This window comes from Mauremys reevesii, linkage group 10 (genome assembly GCF_016161935.1).
Source record: "Mauremys reevesii isolate NIE-2019 linkage group 10, ASM1616193v1, whole genome shotgun sequence".
Taxonomy (NCBI): domain Eukaryota; kingdom Metazoa; phylum Chordata; order Testudines; family Geoemydidae; genus Mauremys; species Mauremys reevesii.
Genome location: NC_052632.1, coordinates 13,293,166 through 13,314,835, shown reverse-complemented (window position 1 = coordinate 13,314,835; position 21,670 = coordinate 13,293,166). Strand labels below are relative to the sequence as shown.

Below are 21,670 nucleotides of genomic sequence, written 5' to 3'. Positions count from 1 at the left end.
ATGTAAAACGTTTTGAGAAACTTTTTTATGTATTTGGGATTTTTACGGTATTTTTGTATTTAATACAAAAAATTAAAATGCTGTTTTTATGCATTTTAATTGAATTTCAGTTTCTATTCAAAGAGACTTTGAAGTGACTCACGAGTAAAAGATTAATAATTTAGTAAATAAGAAATGCATCAGTCACCATCTTCTAACATAATACAAAATGTAAAAATTAAGAATCTGAATAAATGGAAGTTAAGCTACATAATTGCTTAAATAAATGTGTATAGATATAATGTAGCAAAATGATGCATCAAATTTAGTGTAGAGGCTAAATTTACATTTACATTTACATTTAGTTGCAAATCAACCTGTTTTAATGGTTACCAACTAATAAGAATCAATCTTTTCTTGGGAAAACAACTAAAAGGTGCAAATGCAAAACATGATTAAAATTGATGATTTAAAACAAGGGCTCTTGCTTGCTGATTTATATCATGATTAAAATGAGTGATTTAAATCACTTAGATTTAAATCAGTTCACCCTGGTGCAACAAAAGGTGTGTTCTCAAGTCAGGTTAACTAACTCTAGTTAAAATGGCAGCAAAGACATGGCAGCTCAGCTTTTAACTCAGGTTAGAACCTCAGCTTCACCCCCCAGACTCCCCTATAGGCTTTAATGCAAGAGGCAACCCAAGTTAAAAGCCAAGTTACTATGCCTTCACTGTTGTTTTCAATCCAAGTTAGCTACCCTGAGTTAAGAACACACCATTTTTTTGCAATGTAGACATACCCAGAGTCACAAGAATGTCAAGAATTTGCTCATTGCACATGCACTAATTTGCTTGCTTGCTACACTGTGACCCAACTGGATGCAAACTGGCAGAGGGTACTGGGGCATTTAGGTGTACAGTGATCCCCTGGATTCACCAAAAGAACGTCACATAAGGTCTCTAATGAAAGCCTGTGTCACATTGGTCATCTTAATCTTTGTGAGATGTATGTACAGAAAATATGTGGAGAGCTCTTTATATTTATATACATGCACACACTCAAAATTATGTTCTCTAGGTCAGTAGTTAAAAGCAGGGCATTCAAAGGTAGCATCCTGAGACAAACTTCTATCAAAGGTCTATTCTGGTATAGTTGTGGGTGCAAAGAGACACCCAGACATCCTTCATCTAGAAAGTAAACTGACAGCAGGTTTGCTTCATGAACGAGGGATCTCACAGCCAGGCTTGGTTGAAAATACTGGGAAGAACTTTGGATAAGAAACGTTTTTAGACAAGAGGATAACTTGTTAGTTAAGTTGAAGCTCTAGAACGGGTGTTATGATTTTGTTTTGTATGTAACCATATGTTCCCATCTCTCACACTGGTTTTCATTTGAATCTCCATCCCTTCTTAAATACATTTCTTTTTGTTTTATAACTGAACTCAAGTGCTGTGCATAATAGAGAAACTGTGGTGTAAGGTAAAACTGGAGTATACTTCCTTTGGAAACAGAGGATCTGGAATTTCTGTGGGTATCCAGCAAACAGGGGCTGGATACCAGAGTGGGATACTGTGAAGTGACTCAGAGGCTGGGGTGCATCTATTGTTGACCTGTAAGGCAAAGGCAGGGTTGGTGTAGCTCAAAGAAGAATGCTTGAGTGGCTGACAGGCTGGCTGTGTTAAGGAGCTAACACCCAGCTAGTACAGGTAAGACTCCCTCGCGCTGGAAGCAATGGTAACAAGATGACTCTCATCCCTGAGTGCCCCGAGCAGCAGCACATACACCACGCAGCCTCTTCCTCTTCCAAGTGAGGAAAAGGAAAGTGCCCTAACTCCCATAGCCCTTGCTCTTGGACCTTTCCCCTGACACTGCATTTAGAATCCCCCCTTTGCATGACTCGTTCAGAGCCCCAGGGTCTGCCCAGTATGCATGGAGCACCCAGCGCCTGCACCCCTCTGCGGAGCATTCCTCCTACTTCTCACAGCCCACACTTTAGACCTCGATGGCCTTGAACAGTCACAGAACAACTAAAGTGCAGCATCTACCGCCAACCAGGTGAGGCTGCCACATTGCCCATTGTTCTGTGCCCACGAGTTATCCCTAGAAGAGCCAAGTTTATAGCCTCTGTCGATGTTTTCACAGCATTTTACATGGATTCCCAGCAGTATTACAGACCCAAACTTATATGAGCCATTTCATGGACTCATTTCTTACTTGTTAGCATTTCCAAAGTTGGACAGATTTCCATATTACTTTAAATCACTCAAAGTAGAACTGTGTTAAGTTCCATGAATTGAAATGCCTTTTGGATCACAAGAAGTGATATTTAAAGTATGATTTGCTACTTTATTATGTCATTACCATGAAAGTACGTACACAGCATTTCCATTTCATAAAAGTATAAAATAGCTGCTAAGGAATCACAGGAAAATTACAGCTGGAAAATTAGTCAATAAACCTTTATTATTCTACTATTATGAAGAACATAAAAGCTGCCACACTGGGTCAGACCAATGGCCCATCTAGCCTAGTATCCTCTCTCCGATAGTTGCCAGTACCAGAGCATCAAGGGAAGTGCACAGAACAGGGATCCCAGCAATCAGAGGTTTAAGGTCACACAAGCATGGGGTTACATCCCTGACCATCTTGGCTAATAACCATTGATGGACCTATCCTCCATGAACTTACCTAGTTTTTTTTTAAACCCAATTATACTTTTGGCCATCACAGCATCCCATGGCAATGAGTTCCACAGGTTAATTAATGTGGAAAAACTTAAAATTAATTTCTTCCTAGACAAAGATTTACTGACAAAACTCCACAGCTTTGTGGTGCTGGCTCATACTAGTCCTCTACATAGTTGGACTTTCCTGTCCATGGGGATTCAAACATGATGGTGTATCTCCAGGGCTGGGCCTAAGGTGTCTTTTTAAAATGTTCATTTCTACTGCAAGCTTTCGCATACTCTGTGCCACAGTGCAGCAGTTTAGCATCAGTAAGAATGGTCTGTCAACTATAGGTCAGGTTTGTAGCCTCTGCTGAGGATTTGCAAAGGGTGCTTTATGCAGGGACGCTGAAGAAAGATACAAGTGACATTAGCTGGCTAGTCTCCAGAGAGTCTGCAGGCCAAATTACTAACAAGCCCTTCATTGGCTTGAGTAGCCTCTATTTATAACTCTCTCTCTGAGGCTGTCAAACTGGAGCTCTGAGACAGCAATATCATTTCCGCTTTCCTTTGTAGTTGCTCCAAGTTTGGCATTGAAATGAAGGTTGTCTGTATGTACGCAAGCAAAGAGGGCAGTTTAGAATGACAACTCAGCTAGAGGCATATCACAGTCTTCATTCAGACTCCTAGGCCACTGGGTTGACATGTGACTGGCAAGGCCAGTGACCTAAATAATTATTTGCCAGAGACATTAGCTTACATTAAAGAAACAAGCATGAGAGAAAAAAAGAAAATACATGCAGTGAGATAGAACAGCTCATATTTCTTGGATTGCTAGACCAGATACCTTGGGTGTGCCTGTCAAATAGAAATTTCAGAACAAATCCATCCAATTTCATAAATACATGAAGGCAACACGTTGTCAGAAGAGTCCACAACAAACGCAATCACATTTGTGTGCCTAATCTGCACAAGCAAGTCCCTCCTTTGTGAGCACAACCACAGGAAATGAACGCAAAAATGGCCACCTAGACGTCTAACATGCAACTAGGGTAATTGTGCTTGCAAATGTACACACTTTTTTCAAGCACATCCCTTCAATTATGAAAATATGGACCAAAAAGTATGATACTATAGCAATTATATTTTAGGTGTCTATGCACACAGAACACTGTCTCAATTGGCCCATATTTATGGCTAGCCTCAAAACAAACTCCTGGTATTTTTGATCACAATAAAGCTCAAGAAGGGTTAGCGACTAAAGAATTGCACATATACCTCAGTTAGTTCATGCAAATCAGGTGCATACCAGATGTGCATACAATCTGGTGCGTGCTAACATATGCACAGTTTTTGTGGGACAGAATCAGACGTTACCACGGAAAATATATTCTCCATAACATTACTTTGTAATATGAAATCTGAGTACATTTTCAAACCCATTGCATGGATTTTTCGGAGATGGTCAAAATGATTAGAGAAGCATATGGAGACATAGGGCCTTTGATTGGATTCAGATGATTTTCCTGAGTTTCTGGTGCACGTTTCACTATCCAACTCACAAAATCTGCTTTTTACCTATTTTGTTTCAGCTTAAAACCAACAGTTGCACTAGCTCAGCCCAGAGAGGCAACTGGTAAGTATTCATGTGGGCTGCAAAAAAGTTGCCATATTCCACCTCAGAGGTGGATGCATTTCAGAACTTTGCTCATTGAAACCTGTATATATACACAATAAATAATGCTTGCACAGCACTCTGTGATCCTTTGGATTGACAGGTGCCATATAAAAATAGCTATTATTAATAAGTATATAGGATCAGGTCTGACACATTCCTTCTAGTACAGGGGAATGTATGCATACAGACAAAGCTTGATCTTTGCAAATACTAGCCATGAGCCGGACTTCTGTCTTACTAAGAGACCGTATAATGGAGGGATGTACTCAGTTCAGATAATTTCTGCTACTTACAGCAACATGTGCTTTTTCTTAATATTCTCCTTTTTATTTACATACAGCATTGTGAGCATGAAAGCTCACAGACGTTGATAAAGACTATTTGATTTTGTAAAGAACATATGCTAGATGGGATTACATGCTGCTCAAATCTGTAGGAAGAGAGATGGAGAAATCACGCTGTTCAAGAGTGCCCTCACGTGCCATTTAGGGAAAGAGGCAAGTATTAATGGGATTTAAAAGAATCGGGTGGAACAGCTCATCAACACTCATCTCATGATGATCTAGAATTAATGTATGTAAAAAAGGGTTTGGCATGATCTTCCCCAAACATGATGCCATTTCAGAGCAAAACCTCTTTTAATAATAAGTGAGTTTTATGGGGAGAAAACAAAATCAGTCTCAAAGTTATCCGAACTCCTAGATTTCCCAGTTCAACCTATCTGCTATGCACATCTTTAGAGCATAAACTCTTGGGGGCAGGAGGCAGTCTCTATTTTCATGCATTGTTCATGTGAAGCACAGAGCATACTATTGGCATTAAAATAACCACCAGAGTAATAATAGTGATGCTGCTCTTTAAAATGTTCTTTTAAAATTGGGTATGTGAATTCTATGTGCATGAAATTGAGGGAGAGATGGCAATAGACGGAAAAAGGAATAGTGCAGGATCCTGATGGAATGTAGCACCAGTTCTGGTCCCCAGGCACAACTCTGCCAGTATACCTCAATCTTGACCAACAGCACGTCCCATCTATTCCAGCCCTGGTGTCTATGTACTATTCTCCCAATGCAGCACCTTCTGCTATTCCAGTCCTGTGCTCCCCAGACACCTCAGCCAATGCCCCTCCCCCTGACCTGCAGCACCACTGGCTACAATTGCTAATCCAATCCTGGGGTGTGGGGCAGCGTACACAAAGCAAAATGCATCTCAGTCCTCGCCTGCAACTTCTCCTACTATTCCAGAACTGAAGGCCTCTACACAGCTCAGCCATCATAACTCAGTCCTGATCTGCATTATCCAATGTTATATCCACCTGAGTGGAGAATTCATTGCTAACTAGGACACGTTGCTTAGTGGTAGACGAATGTCTATTAGAGACTTTGATGAGTGAGACCACCACTTTCCTTTTCATGTGTCACTGCAGACAGGATTTGAATGTCCTCTGATAGTTCTCCGCAGAGGTGACTGATTAGTGCAGCAAAACACTTCGCCACCTCAGCTTCTTTTTCTCCTTCACATATCTTATCTGTATTAAAATAGTTTATGATTATTCAGCTGCGGAGTGTCTTGCATTCTCTTATGTACCATAACCACTATGGGGACACAGAAAAATCCACACTGCTTTCTTTACCTTGGTCTTCTGATTTTAACAATGTCTATTAATTATTAGAAGACAAAAAAAAGGAATATGGGACTGTTATTTTATAACAAGGACATTTTCACTAGCTGCAGAAGGCAGTATTGCCTGAAGAGTCAGTTCCTACGTCTCACCTTGCTTATAAGTACTGTTCAAAGGGAAAAAGAGTTCCCTGGAAGCTCTGGCACTTTCTTCTCCAGCAGGAGTTGAGCTACTGAACTTCCAATTATGGGAAGTAAAGCTAAACAAAATATCTATTGCAAATCCTGCACCTGGATCTACACAGGTGCATCTTTGCACCCATATGGAGCCCCATGGTGGCTTAATAATGGCATGCAAGGAAGGAAAAGATGAAAAGATTGGAAAATAAATAAATAAATAAAAAGTTAAAGGAAACAAAATGTTAAAGGAAGAAGAAAACTATTATGTGAAAGGTCTGACTGGATTATGGCAATCTATTGTATTATTTATTATATTTGTTGATATATTTTAATATATTATTTAGTACAGTAAGATGTTATTTGATAATCATTTATTATTCTTAGATGCTTCAAGGTGTGTACAGTGGCCTTCGGACAGCTAAAAGCCATCAGTCCAAATCCCTGCCTTGTGATCTGAGGAGATGTTTACAATCCGGACTGTACTATTTACTCTTCTTATCCCGTTGTGCTCTGTTTCCCCAGGTAATGCAGGTGGGAAAATCCTATACATTGTACTACAATGCTTACCCATTTTATAAAATTTCATTGTATTCCCTAGGCAGTTCCTCGGACTGGTTCCAAAAGCCTATAGAAAAGTTGTTTATATTTAATTCTACGGGGATTTAGAGTAATTTCTACAGAATGCTATTGGTTTCCTCCCTATTATTCAGATTTTATTATTTATGTTACCGTAGCTGTCAGAGGTCCCAATCAGGATTGGGATCTCACCATGCTAGATGCTGGACAAACAGAGAGGGACATGGTCCCTATTCCATAGAACTTTGCTATAAGGGCCTATCTATGCTGCACCATTACAGCAGCTCCCCATCTTTCCTTTTCCCACTCCATTCTGCTTCCCAGCTCAGCCTTGCGCCATATCTTTACAGGAATTCCTCCACTTCCCCCCACCAAGGCTCAGACCTGCTCTGCAGCATTACAACTGCACCTCCATGTATCTTCCTTCTTGGAGCACTGCCAGTTAAAAAACACTGCTGTTTGCTGACTTCACCTCACCTCAGTTATTCCCACACTGATTCGCTTTATTTCATGTTTTAATTCTTGCTGTTTGTTTGGAACACTTATCTATTTCTTTAAATTAGACTCTTTGCTAAAATAGTGGTAGCAACATTTGCCCGTATAATTATAACAATTGCATATGGAATCATGCTCACGGTATGTACTTTGATCTCTAGGTGATCACTTGCATGCACATTTTTGCAGAGCAATTTTCAGCCTATGACTGTAGCATGTTTTGCAGAAAAGTCTCCCTCACCACAGACAGTGTTTTAGTTTGTGAATCTCTTCCCCCCCACCTTTTTTTGTTTTACCTTACATAGGGCTCTTTACTCTTCTCCATCTCAGCATTTTGCCAGCCTCCAATCTGATAGATCCCCAAAGAGAAAGGAGGAGGGAAGAGAGAGACGTAATATCTAAAGAACACATAAGTTAAAAAAAACAAACCCACAACAGAGCCAACCCTTTGCAGAATTCACTACTGCTGAAATCAAACAAAAAGTTCGTCCAGTTCTGGACTGGGATAACTATACGCCAGTAACTCTTCTCTCGCTCTCTCTCTATTTTTTTTTTACAGTGTACATGTAAATCCCAGTGCATATATTACAACAAATGATGTGTTTTAATACTTAAAAGGAACTGAATAGTCCTATAAAACTGGAAATGTCACAATGAACTCTAGGGATGCCCAAGTTTCGAAGTGATAGAAATATTGCTTAATTTATGACACAATGTAATATAGTAAGATGTATTATGAAAGACAATAACCTTTCAGTCCCTTGCAATTTCAGCTTTCTGGGTAGCGGGGATATCGTAGTCAAGTCATGGACGTTCCTCATCACATCTATTAAAGTTAAGTTTTTGCAGTTTCATTTTTGTGGACTTTCTTTCTCCTGTCCAATGAATAAATGATTCCAGCTCCAGAACTGTGGCTAGGCACTGGCATGGACTTTGACATGCGACTTGGAATGGCGAGGGGTGACCAATAGCTGCCAGTCATCTCATGAGCTACTATGTCATTGACTATTCTCCAAGAGAACCTAACAGGCTAGGCTCTGAAGGATGCCAGCTATTTGCCCCAGTGTCTGAGAAGATCTGCCACACTCCGTTAAATGAACTACAATGCACAGGCCAGTGCCAATGACTATGATGAGTAGTGCAGTGATTCATCTAGGGGCAGATGGGTAGACCCAGCAGTCACAAGAGAGTGAGAAAGGAAACATGATTTTTTTTTTATACAATGCTTTGATTTTCAGTGTCATTTGCCTCCGATAGATCTTTCATTGTGGCCGTCTGGGTGGCTGTTTGATTAGATGAATGAAGATATAGGAGTCAGGGAAGTTTTTTTCTCATCCTTAGATAGGGTGGGCGATATTTAAATATCAAATCAGGGCAACAAATACACTGATCCATCATGACTGATGGGACACAGCGATATGCAAATATGGCTGTGTTAGCACTGTCAACTAGAACTGGATGGAGTAAAATTAGAACTACTAGTGAAGAAATTCTGGCCTCCAAGATCAACTGGTATGTCCAGGGACTTGTGCTGCTGCATGGAAGCCTAGCAGACAAATAACTGATTACGCTACTCTACTGTGCAATGATTTGGACCACAACAGCAACATACAAAACATGGCTGAGATACAGTGAACTGGATATACGAACTGTGACCTACAGAGGCCTACATGAATATCTAAAAGGAGTTATCTGGCCTGAGAGGCCAGTTGTGGTGATTTCTACTGGCCAAAATGCCCTAGATTCCCTGAGCTCCAATTCACTTGTGCCAGTTATTGTTGCTGTTTGTTACTGATACAGCAGCATCGATGTGCATAGTGCTTTACAGATACACACAGCTAACTATGGTCTTACTTCCTGCCCTAAATAGTGAACAGTCTAACCTGGGGGGATACAAAGCAAACAGTTCAAGGCACAATCAGGAAAGGGGCAGCAGACAGTCATAGCTGATCGTTGATGGGAGGCCCAAAGAATCAGGATAGGAATGAGGTGCTTTGAAAGAGGACAGTATGACAAAAGGTGATTTTCAGTGGCACTCACAATACCCAGGTCCTGGCCACCGGTCCAGGGGACTTTGCATTTTAATTTAATTTAATTTTAAATGAAGTTTCTTAAACATTTTTAAAACCTTATTTACTTTACATACAACAATAGTTTAGTTATATATTATAGACTTATAGAAAGAGATCTTCTAAAAATGTTACAATGTATCACTGGCATGTGAAACATTAAATTAGAGTGAATAAATGAAGACTCAGCACACCACTTCTGAAAGGTTGCCAACCCCTGGTCTAGGCTGACCTTCTGTATAGCACCGGCCACAGAACTTTCCCCAGATAATTCCTAGAGCAGATCTTTTAGAAAAACATCCAATCCTGATTTTAAATGATCAGCAAAGGAGAAACCACCCTTGGTAAATTGATCCAATGGTTAATTACCCTCATTATCAAAAATGTACACCCTACTTCCTGTCTGAATTTGTCTAGCTTCAACTTCCAGCCATTGGATTGTGTTATACCTTTCTCTGCTAGATTGAAGAGCCCATTATCAAATATTTGTTCCCCATGTAGATACTGACAGATTGTCACCCCTTAATCGCCCTCTTTGTTAAGCTAAATAGACTGAGCTCTTCGAGTGTATCACTCTAAGGCCTGGTCTACACTACGTGTTTAAACCGATTTTAGCAGCGTTAAACCGATTTAACGCTGCACCCGTCCACACAACGAGGCCCTTTATATCGATATAAAGGGCTCTTTAAACCGGTTTCTGTACTCCTCCCCGACGAGAGGAGTAGCGCTGAAATCGGTATTACCATATTGGATTAGGGTTAGTGTGGCCGCAAATCGACGGTATTGGCCTCCGGGCGGTATCCCACAGTGCACCATTGTGACTGCTCTGGACAGCAATCTGAACTCGGATGCACTGGCCAGGTAGACAGGAAAAGCCCCGTGAACTTTTGAATTTCATTTCCTGTTTGCCCAGCGTGGAGCTCTGATCAGCACAGGTGGCGATGCAGTCCCAAATCCAAAAAGAGCTCCAGCATGGACCGTACGGGAGATACTGGATCTGATCGCTGTATGGGGAGGCAAATCTGTTCTATCACAGCTCTGTTACAGAAGACGAAATGACAAAGCACTTGAAAAAATCTCCAGAGGCTACAGCAGGGACTCAGCGCACTGCTGCGTGACAAGCGTAACGGAAAGCCAAAGAATCAAATGGATGCTCATGGAGGGAGGGAGGGGGTACTGAGGACTCCAGCTATCCCACAGTCCCCACAGTCTCCGAAAAGCATTTGCATTCTTGGCTGGGCTCCAAGTGCCTGAAGAGTCAAAAACATTTTCCCGGATGTTTCAGGGTGTATGTCGTCAATTTACACCCTTCACTCCCCCCCGAAAGAAAAGGGAAAAAAATCGTTTCTCGCCTTTTTTCAATGTCACCCTATGTCTACTGCATGCTGCTGGTAGACGGGGTGCTGGAGAGCTAAACAGCAGCTTCCTCTCCCCTCTCCCCGGTGGCAGACGGTACAGTACAGAAGGACTGGTATCCGTTCTCGTCATCAGCCTGTGAGTGCTCCTGGCTGGCCTCAGGTGAGGCTGGCCGGGGGCGCCTGGGTAAAAATAGGAATGATTCCCGGTCATTCCCAGTAGATGGTACAGAACAGCTGGTAACCGTCCTCATCATAACAACTTGGGGCTGAGCTTCATCAGTCCCCTCCCTTTCATGTGTAAAGAAAAGCTTCTGTACTGCCTGGACTATCATAGCAGCGGGATGCTGGGCTCCTCTCCCCCACATCGCTTAATGTCCTGCCTGGACTATCATAGCAGCTGGAGGCCTTCCCCTCATTTTATCTCACTAACAAGTCACTATTTCTTATTCCTGCATTCTTTATTTCTTCATGACACAAATGGGGGGGGGGACACTGCCATGGTAGCCCAGGAAGGTTGGGGAAGGAGGGAAGCAACAGGTAGGGTTGTTGCAGGGGCACCGCCCATGAATGGCATGCAGCTCATCATTTCTGCGGGGTCTGACACGGAGCAGCTGTGCTCTCTGGTTCTCTGATACACTGCTTCTCTAGTACACTAGCCCCATATTCTAGGCAGGACTGATTCTATTTTTAGATACCATAAAGGAGGGATTGACTCGGGGAGTCATTCCCATTTTTGTCTTTGCGCCCCCGGCCGACCTCAGCCAGGGGCACCCATGACAGCAGCAGACAGTACAGAACGACAGATAACAGTCATCTCATTGCCAATTTACAATGGCAGCAGACAGTATAGAACGACTGATAACCGTCTCTGCTATCATGCAAAAGCAAATGAATGCTGCTGTGTAGAGCTGCTGTATCGCCTCTGTCAGCGGCATCCAGTACACGTATGGTGACAGTGACAAAAGGCAAAACGGGCTCCATGGTTGCCATGCTATGGCGTCTGCCAGGACAATCCAGGGAAAAAGGGCATGAAATGCTTGTCTGCCGTTGCTTTCCCGGAGGAAGGAATGACTGACGACATTTACCCAGAACCACCCGCGACAATGATTTTTGCCCCATCAGGCACTGGGATCTCAACCCAGAATTCCAAGGGGGGGGACTGCGGGAACTATGGGATAGCTACGGAATAGCTACCCACAGTGCAACGCTCCAGAAATCGATGCTAGCCTCGGACCATGGATGCACACCGCCGAATTAATGTGCTTAGTGTGGCCGCGTGCACTCGACTTTATACAATCTGTTTTACAAAACCGGTTTATGTAAAATCGGAATAATCCCATAGTGTAGACGTACCCTAAGGCAGTGTTTCTCAAACTTCGGACACCGCTTGTGTAGGGAAAGCCCCTGGTGGGCCGGGCTGGTTTGTTTACCTGCCGCGTCCGCAGGTCTGGCAGATCGCGGCTCCCACTGGCCGCGGTTCACCATTCTCGGCCAATGGGAGCTGCAGAAAGCGGCGTGGGCTGAGGGACGTACTGGCCGCCACTTCCAGCAGCTCCCATTGGCCTGGAGCAGTGAACCACAGCTAGTGGGAGCCGTGATTAGCCAGACCTGCGGACGCAGCAGGTAAACAAACCGGCCCGGCCCGCCAGGGGCTTTCCCTACACAAGCAGTGTCCCAAGTTTGGGAAACACTGCTCCAAGGCATGTTTTCTAATCCTTTAATCACTCTCATGGCTCTTCTCTGAACCTTCACCAATTTCTCAACATCCTTCTTGAATTGTGGGCCTGAGAACCAGACACGGGATTCCAGCAGCGGTCACAGCAATGCCAAATACAGAGGTAAAATAACCTCTTTACACTGTAATAATAGATAAATAATGACAGTAATGATATTTTTCAATTTACTCTTTAGAGCTAATAAGTTACAACTGTATGCACCAGTCTCGTAGCTCCCAGAACTGTCTTCCAAGAAGCATGGAAACCAGATTGTAAATTACTGTCAGTCAGAACTATGGGCACTGAAGTACAGCAAAATACTCTCCTTCTGAGATCATGGAATACAGCCCAATCTTCTTTCTTCACCTCATCATACTGATGGTAACCTGAAGGTACTTCCCATTTTACAAGTTAATACCATACCTTAGGCTGAACAAACTCCAAGCATTTAGTAGTCCTGGAAACTGTTATTACTGAGCTCACAGGAGTCAATGGCCACACTATTTACCAAGTACTTCGCAGCTTCAGAGAGCTTTACAAACATTGTGACAGCCTTGGCTGTAAGCCAGTGCAAGTCTATTGAAACAAAAGGAGAGGCACTTGCTCGCATGTGGTCTTAATTTGGCCCATTAACTAATTAGTCCTCACTGCCTACTGTATGTTTAGTTAGCACCACTGTACAGAAGGGGAAACTGAGGCAGAAAGGTTTAGTGATCTGTCCAAGAGCAGAGAAAGAAGGTCAGTTTCAGAAGAGGCATTAGAACACAATTGTTCTGGCTCTCAGTCCCATGAGCTCCTGGAAAAAAATCCCTCAAATCCTGGAAGTTCACAACATTAGAAAAGAAAAGGAAGAAGATCCCCAAAACCTCAGTGACTTAGGCTAGGTCTACACTTGGGAGGGGGGAGTTGACCTAAGATACGCAACTTCAGCTACACGAATAGTGTAGCTAAAGTCGGCGTATCTTAGGTTGATTTACCTGGCCATGAGGACGGCGGCAAGTCGACTGGTGCCACACCCCCATCGACTCCGCTTCCGCCTCTCACCACGGTGGAGTTCCGGAGTTGATGGCAGAGTGATCGGGTATCGATTTTATCGCGTCTACACTAGACACGATAAATCAATCCCCGACAGATCAATCACTACCTGCCGATCTGGCGGGTAGTGTAGACGTACCTTAAAGGAAACAAAAGCACCAGGCAATAAAACCAACTGCTGATGTGTGACTGGTGCGGATACATAGACAAGCTACTGTTTAAAGACACAGGCACACAAATACATTAGGTGAGGGTATATTACAACAGCAACAACTGGCTGCTAATTAGTCACAATCCCCCTCGATAGAGTATCACCAGAGTGGCAGAGAACATCTCACGGAAATTAAATTTTTTAAAAACCATGCTGCAATCACTCCCGACAGCCCCTTCCTTCATCTCCCCTCTTGGCTTTTTATTTATTGTAATTACTTTAGTAATAAGATTTGTTTCCTTGTTATTATATATATTACTGTTCACAGCAACCACAACAAAAATAATAGCCAGGAAGAGTTATGTTCCTTATTTATCTCCTTGGCCGTTACTGGGTTGCCAGGAAAGGGAAGAAGGGTGCTTGGGGGAGGGAAGCATCAGGAAAAGCAGTAAATAGAGAGGAAAGCATATTCCTGAGAAGCAAAGATGTATGGGAACACACTGACGGAGGAGGAAACACTGGTAATAAGCAAATAAAGCTAATAACTCAAGAGGCAAGGCGGTGCCAGCAGATAAACAACAGAATAAATAACATGTTGCTGGAAGTACAGGTAGAAGGCAGTATCGTGGCTGTAGTATCTTCGGCCCAAAGCCATTGGCTGCAAAGGGAGAATTACTTGTGAGGTGCTGTGGGTGGACTGTGACCTCAGCACAGTGCAAAGGGATAGGCTTAAGCTGAGCTGCTTCCCCTGGCTTGCTGGCTATCGCTCCAAACAAACAGGCCTCTACCGGTGATCTAACGGGGAATCCCTCTTAGCTGTCAATAGCAGTAACAGGGTCCATTTCACTCCACAGGAGATCAGCAAACTGCCCTCAAATCCCTACTCCACCAGGGGAGCTGGCGCTGGCTGATACAGTCACCTAAAATGGGGGGGAACAGGACGGAAGGGGACAGGGCCAGTCTACCTAGGAAATACATTGATTCAGTGCCTCTCCTGGGCAGCCTCCACTGGAGGAGAGCCCATGGAGCGCTAGGTGGTCTTTAAAGCTGTCCTCTCTTGGTAGAGCCCCTGGGGAACGGCAGCAGGGATATCATTACCCATGCCAAGTCTCCCCTCTGCAGGGTGACTCTAGCCTACAGAGTTTATATCTGCTTTTCATGCCTCCAACCAAGTCACTGTATCATAGATATTTTCCATGTTGGACACTTTCCCCCTAGCAGGGGACAGTGGTGAATATGCACACAACCTAACACATGACTTAGTTCTCCCACAAATGAGCACATTAATCCATACTCTCAAATACTTAAGATGGCCTCCTGCTATACCAGCATATCTGTATCATCATCTATACAAGTTCCTCTATGGCAAAATTCTCTCTTGGATCTGATACACCTTGGCTTGCAAAGGCATTTTGCACAACTTTTGCTGGCTTGGACAGCATAAAAACCTTGGCTGTGCCAATTTAAATGCTTGTTTCCCCGGGATGGTTTGGGGGATGGCGTCATATGGTAAGTGGCAAAGTGCAGGGGGAAAATAATCCTGTTGTATGCTCCCTCCTTCTTCCCCTACCTGGGGATCTTCTTCATGATACAAGAGAAACCCTCTCACTGTACCAATTAATGACATTACTCTAAACAGCCCCTTGTGATCCAGCACTACAGAAGCCTAGCGGCTCCCCCAACCCATATGCCATCACACACCCACTGACACTTATGCACATGTAACATAGATGGACCAAGTGCTGGGAGCCTTCAGAGTATATTTGCAGAGCACATGTCACCCATTTGCTCACACAATATTTTATTAAGGGAAATAAATTCCTCTTCAATTCCCCTGCCAGAAGAGGAGGCAGTGTTGGGGGAAGAGGGGAGATGTGCTTCTGTTATCCTCTTCTGAGCACCCTGCTATTAAATCAAGGGGCAGGCTCTGAAAGGAAGGGTAGAAACCCCATCATTTGGGATATTTAGAGACCCAGAAAATGTGCAGTAGGGAACAGTCCTGCACTGGCCCTGGGATGTGACCTAACAGAAAGGTAGAGAGGGAAAAGCCCTATGATTATCAAGGATTTTAAACCCTGCCACTTGAGCTTCAGTGAAACATTCCGAGAAGAGTCATAACTTAGCTGGGATGGAGAAAGCTACCTGAATAAAATAGGACCCAACCAATAAAGCAGACCTCAACTCAACCTATAACTATAGACTGTGAAATGCTAGATCAGCATTTATGGTTCGGTTTGTCTGGGTTTTTTAAAACAGAGAAAGGACGATCTGTGGCTAAAACCTAAAAGAGCAAATCAGGACTCCTGGGCCCTATTCCTACCTCTGCCACTGACTTACTCTGTGACCTGGAAGAAATCACTTAACTTCTCCATGTCTCAGTTTTGCTACCATTAAAATGGGAGATAATTCCTGGCTTACACAACTGGGAGGGCTAACTCATCTGTATAATGCTTTGTGTTCCTAAAATGGACGATGTCACAGAAAGACCAAGTGCTCACATACTTCTTCGATTCAAGCCCTGGAGAGGAGAACACTGGGAAAGAGAGGGGCAGGTGGAAGAGAACAGAGACGGGTAGTACAAAAAGAGGAAAGGAAAAGAAAGAAGAGGGTGGCAACGCTGGAGATTGGCGGGGATTGGCCACACACTGGTAATACTAGTCACATCACCCAGGCAGGGCTCTGTGAGTGGCAGAGATGGGAAGGGGAAACAAGGAGATAAAACATGCACAAAGAATCCACAGGCTGTTTGGTGTGGAGTATTTTTTAAAACAAGTGCATTTCCCTGAGAGCTCCCACCCATAGCTTGAGCTATGATCCTGCAACGCTGAATCATTTTTAATTTAATGCTTCTGGGAAGTGGGGAGGAAAAAAACCATCAAGCATAGGCACAGTTCGCAAGCACTGGGTATTAGCATTTGGCAGCATTTATTATAGCTGTTTATGGTGATATAAATTAGGTTTATACTGATATAATTAATAACCCTAAATTTAGGTATAATAAATAGCAATATTTATCCAGAACTGCAGTGTCTGGAGAAGCCCAACAAGAACACAAAATGCTGACTACTACTTTGTGAGTGTGAGTGTGTGTGTGAAGGTTGTGAGTGAGTGAGAAAGTGAGTGTGTGTGTAAGGGAAGCAGGTGTGTGCGAGTGCATGAGTTGTGTGCGGGGGCTATTTACCGGAGTATCACAAGCGTAGGTGCAAGATTTCATACAGTCATACAAGGATGTCAACATAGTGTGCAACTGTATGTCAGGACGTGTGTCCGTGGGAGGGAGCTTGTGAGTGGCTTTGCCACTGCACATAAACGCATGTGTGAATGTGTGTGTAAATGGAATTCTATGTACCAGTCCCCTGTCTGCATCTCTTGGTCAGAAAGGCTCCATTTGTGCTGTCATAATTAAGTCTATTCCAATTTCCCTTGAAGACCCTGATTCAGGGCATATTGCACAGCTCTGACTGTAATAAATCTAGTTTGAGGCTACAGCACAGATTTCAGCTCAAGTGACAGATGAAAGTGTTTTTTTAAGCAATTTTGAAAAGTTGCAGCCAGCCTATTTTAAGTTACATAACCCTAAATCTAGCATGGTTCTTGCCTGGTTTTCTGTGGGAGTGTTGCTTGTTGCCTTTGAACAAGTCACACCACAGCAAACTATTTAAAACATGGAAGTTAGGCAGTTTTGAAGAGAGAATATACCAAGTCTCCAAGCACATCTACACAATTTTCATCCAGAGATCTGAAATGCTTTCCAGAGGTGAGAGAGCATAAATTATCCCCATTTTAGGAGGGAGGAAGCTAAAGCACAGAGAGGTCACACAGCAAGTCAGTGGGAGAGCCACGAATAAAACCCAGGTCTCCAGACCCAGATTGTACAATAAAGGGGGTACACTGCCTGCCTGCAAGATCACTCTCTGCTAACCAGTTCAAGATGGCTGCCATTGCAGAATGAGTCTCACACACTGTGCTCTCGCTCTCTGTCAAATAAGAGTCTTTATATTGGTTCTTTATTTCTTTGTTTCATTTTTAGCTAAAAAAAAATTTTTAAAAGCCATTCAGACTGCTCCCTGCCCATGGAAATATACAATCCCCACCTTTTGACTAGAGCTGGGAGAGACACTGATAAGGAATGTCTAATACTTTACTTAACATATATAACAAAATTAATCAGATCTGTCATTTGATTGGCTACATGCCTGGCTGCTGTTCTCTGGGAAAGGGTATAGGACCAGTGCATTCAGTCAAAACACAACAACAATCACACTGTGATGCTCGCAATTTCTTTTGGGTTTGAACAAAGCCAAGTTCAGCTGTGATGACTGTTGATGAGCTACGTTTTTATATGAAAACCACCCCCCTACACACACTTCATTTACAGTCAGTTCCAGAGCTGTGATTCCTTCCATTGCTGAAGGATGGGGATAGATTGTAAAAGCACTGAAAGAAATGAAGAGCTGGGGAGGTCGGGGCGGGAGGAGAGATGTTTCCCATCTCGGCCGTGTGCTGCTGGAGTGTAATCACATTACTGCACTCATGTCTGCGTTAGAGAAATATTTGCCACGTGTAACTTTCAGATCACATTAGCCAAAGCAAACAGCGAGGCCCTGCATGTCTTGTTACTGCACGAAGCTTCTGGAGTGTGATCGTGCAGTGCCCTGCTGGGATGAGAGTGCTCTTCCGTTGGGCTGGGTATGGCGGGGAGCCACGGGGGTGACAGGGCTGCTAGCAGGAGCCCTTTGTAAATGCCACGCACTGGCATCCATCTCCATGACTGGCGGTGAAGTATTATGCATGCTCTGGCACCAAGGGAAGATGAGGGGAGGAGGAGCTTCAAAGCACTGCCAACAAAGAAAAATTAATCCTCTCTTAAATAAGGAAAGATGCTGAGATAGGGGGACTAGAGCAGCATTAATCCACAGCACAAAGTGTGTGTGTGGGGGGAGGGAGAGATTGATAGAAGTCTGTGCTTCCAAAGGGGAGAGATTTGCAATCACTCTGCTCATTAAAAAGCCACAGCCAGGCAGGGATGCTCAAGGTAACCATCTCAATCAAACTGCGCTGGCTGGCTCCTCTAAGAGCCTTCCAAAGAGAAGAGGAGGGCATTATTTCCTCCTGACCCTTTGGGCATGGGGCTGGGAGGGGAGGCAATGAGATGTGTGTGGTGGGGGAATCCTGGCCCAGGAGAGGCAGGGAGTAGGACAGGGATCAGTAGCCTTTGGCACGCAGCCCATCAGGGAAAGCCCCTGGTGGGCCAGGATGGTTTGTTTACCTGCCACATCCCCAGGTTTGGCCGATCGCAGCTCCCACTGGCTGCGGTTCGCTGCTCCAGGCCAACGGGAGCTGCGGGAAGGGCAGCCAGCACATCCCTCGGCCCGCGCCGCTTCCAGGGAGTGGGCACTCGACTGGGAGTCAGGGTTCTAGTCCCACCTCTGCCACTAACCTGTGTGACCCTGGGAAAGTCACTTTATTGCTGTACCTTTGTTTCTCCCCTTACACTTTGCCTGCCTTGTCTATTTAAACTGTGAGCAGTTTGGGGCAGATACCACTTCTGAGTATATACACGTGCAAGGCTTAACACCATCGGGCCCTGAATTCAGTCAGAGCCTCTGTGCACGACTGTAATACAAGTTAATAACAATCCCAGTACATGGCTCCCTTGACTCACTAATGGCTCCCGAGTGGAGGCCGACACAGAAGTATCTCACTAGTGTGAAAACTGGAGGTTTTGAGATCATTCGCCTCTCCAGCTATTATTTCTGATGGAATTACGAGAAAGGAGCGAGCCTGGAGTGGGGATATCTCACCATAGCAGAGAGGGCTCAGGAGGGTGAAGCCACGTTAAGACACAAGTGAGATGTCTTCCTGCCCCCTAACACTGGCATCTCCATTCTCTCACTGTGTAATAAATTGGAAGCTACAAAAGCAGGTGGATGGACAGAGTTAGGCACTTATCTATCGCCTTCCACCTCAAGATCCAAAGGATGTTACACACTTTAATTAAGCCTCACAACATAATTATAAAGGGTGTCACCAGGAATGGGGGGATGAAATTAAGAGATGGGAAAAATATACACTGAGTATCAGAAACCCTTCCTGTGCGTGCTATAGTATGTGTTAGGTTGTGGAATAGTCAATGTAACATTTGAAACTAGACCAGGTAAAACACTCGTAAATGTACCATGGGCAGCAATCCTGCCTTTGCAGGGAGATGGACTAGTTATAGGTCTTTTCCATCTCTAACATGTCTGATTATCCCCATTTTACAGCTGGGAAAACAGAGGCACAAAAAGGCAAACCGAGGGCTTGCTTAGATGAACGGTTAGTGTGAAGCAAGCTGGGTGTAGATCTACAGCACACTAGCCTGCCATGCACTAACCGGACTTGCGGACCCTGCTACTGCACACTAGAAGTTCCCTACTGTGCACGCGCACTTATCTACCCCCATTCCAAGGTAGAGGAGATCAAAGGACAGCAGGGAATCTCTAGTGCGTGGCAGGCTACGGTGCCATTGCTTTGCACCCCACCTTGCCATGCGCTAACTGGTCATCTAGACAAGCCTTGACTTGCCCAGGCCATGCAGTCAATGGCAGAGCCAGGAATAGAACCAGGATCTCCTGGTTCATCTCTCAAGCAAGAGGTGCTCCCATCACCCGAGTCAGGGTTGAGCTCCTCTGCGCCTGGCGAGGCGGAGTTCCTCCTGGGTGTCATGAGCACAGAAGTGGCACTTCATCAAAGTGCCATGCAGAGTTCTGTCCTCCCCGCTGAGGTCTCACCCTTAGAGAGTTACCTCCTGAATGCTTGAGAAAGAAAGGTCAGTCTTTCCCTCCAGTCCCCCATCTGCTGGAGATTTTAAGTACAGTGAAAGGGAGGCAGGGGGAACAAAAAAATCCATCCACCTTCCATTTGCCTTTGCTGCCTGGAAGGATTAGGGCATTCAGTGCCCACAGAGACCTAGAACACTCAGGGGTTATGTCTTTTTCCATCACATGGAGCTGCCAAGCTGCTGTTGCAACAGCTTCCTTGGAGGTGAAATATCATGAATGACATGATTGTGACAGGCTGGGGAATATGAAAGCAACCTCCAGCATCTGCCCACTGAAGCTTTTGCACCAACTCAGAATGAATTAATTTGGGAAGTTTGATAAAGTTCTGTTCAGTTTCTCTCACTGTTTTTCATTTTCTGCTACTGTCGCTGCACCCGTGGGTCTCATCCAGCCTGTACCAAAATCAGAAGGGTCCACATGCCACAAGGAAGGGTGTTCCCAGAAGATCCCAACACAGTTTTACACTCAAGAAGTCTGAAGGAGCAGCCAGACTTTTGAGTGCTTGTCTGAACCGATTTCCCAGACTTTTGAGATTAGCCTATTATAACAAACTGTGGCCATGCACACACATGAACCATGGTCACCAGTGAGGATCAAAAACTTAACACCTTCAGCACCAAAAATGGAAGCCCCTACACCTGACCAAAAGGAGTAACTCTTCTAGCTGTAATCAGCAGGTAGTTATAATTGCTGAGGCCTGTCACCAGGGGGAGACATGATCACCCTAAAAGAAGACAGTGAATCTATTATAGTACCACTACCAAATACCCATTGCAAGTGGGCAAACTCCATGTTCAGAAGCATTTGGGGTTTCCCCAAATATCACACAAGCCCATCTCATCTAGCCCAGTTCTCTCCAACTCACTGGCTACCCTGTATTTCAGGTTTCTATGTCAGAAGCAGGATAGTGCTTTCTTCAGTTCAGTCCAGAGAGCGAGGGAGGGAGCGACCATGTGTGCATGTCTTGGGGTGGAAAAGGAGGGGACATGCAAAGAAGACTCCAAGAGTATGTCTGCCCAGTAAAAGCCGTGTACATCTAGCCTACCTGAGCTCCCTTGAATCCAGCTAGCAAGGGTAATAGCAGCGAAGACCATGCAGCATGGGCACTGCAGCACAGGTAATACAAGCCCAGCAGATACCCAGGGTACGTACTCAGCTCACTATCCACCCTGAAGTCCTCCCGGCACGGTCTTCACTTCTATTGTTACCCAGGCTAGCTCAGGTAGGTGAGCCCACGCACAGCTTTTGCTGTGCAGGCATCCCCCAAGGGAATCCAGAGCAGATCAGCATTCCCTAGGCCCAGGAGGACTCAAAATCCATCAAGA

General features: G+C 44.4%; 1 protein-coding gene across 1 annotated transcript in view; it reads right to left on the bottom strand.

The window, feature by feature from the left end:
• AGBL1 (AGBL carboxypeptidase 1) overlaps positions 1 to 21,670 on the bottom strand; it is a 371,053-nt gene that overhangs the window by 211,595 nt on the left and 137,788 nt on the right. The gene's annotated exons all lie outside the window — the stretch shown is intronic.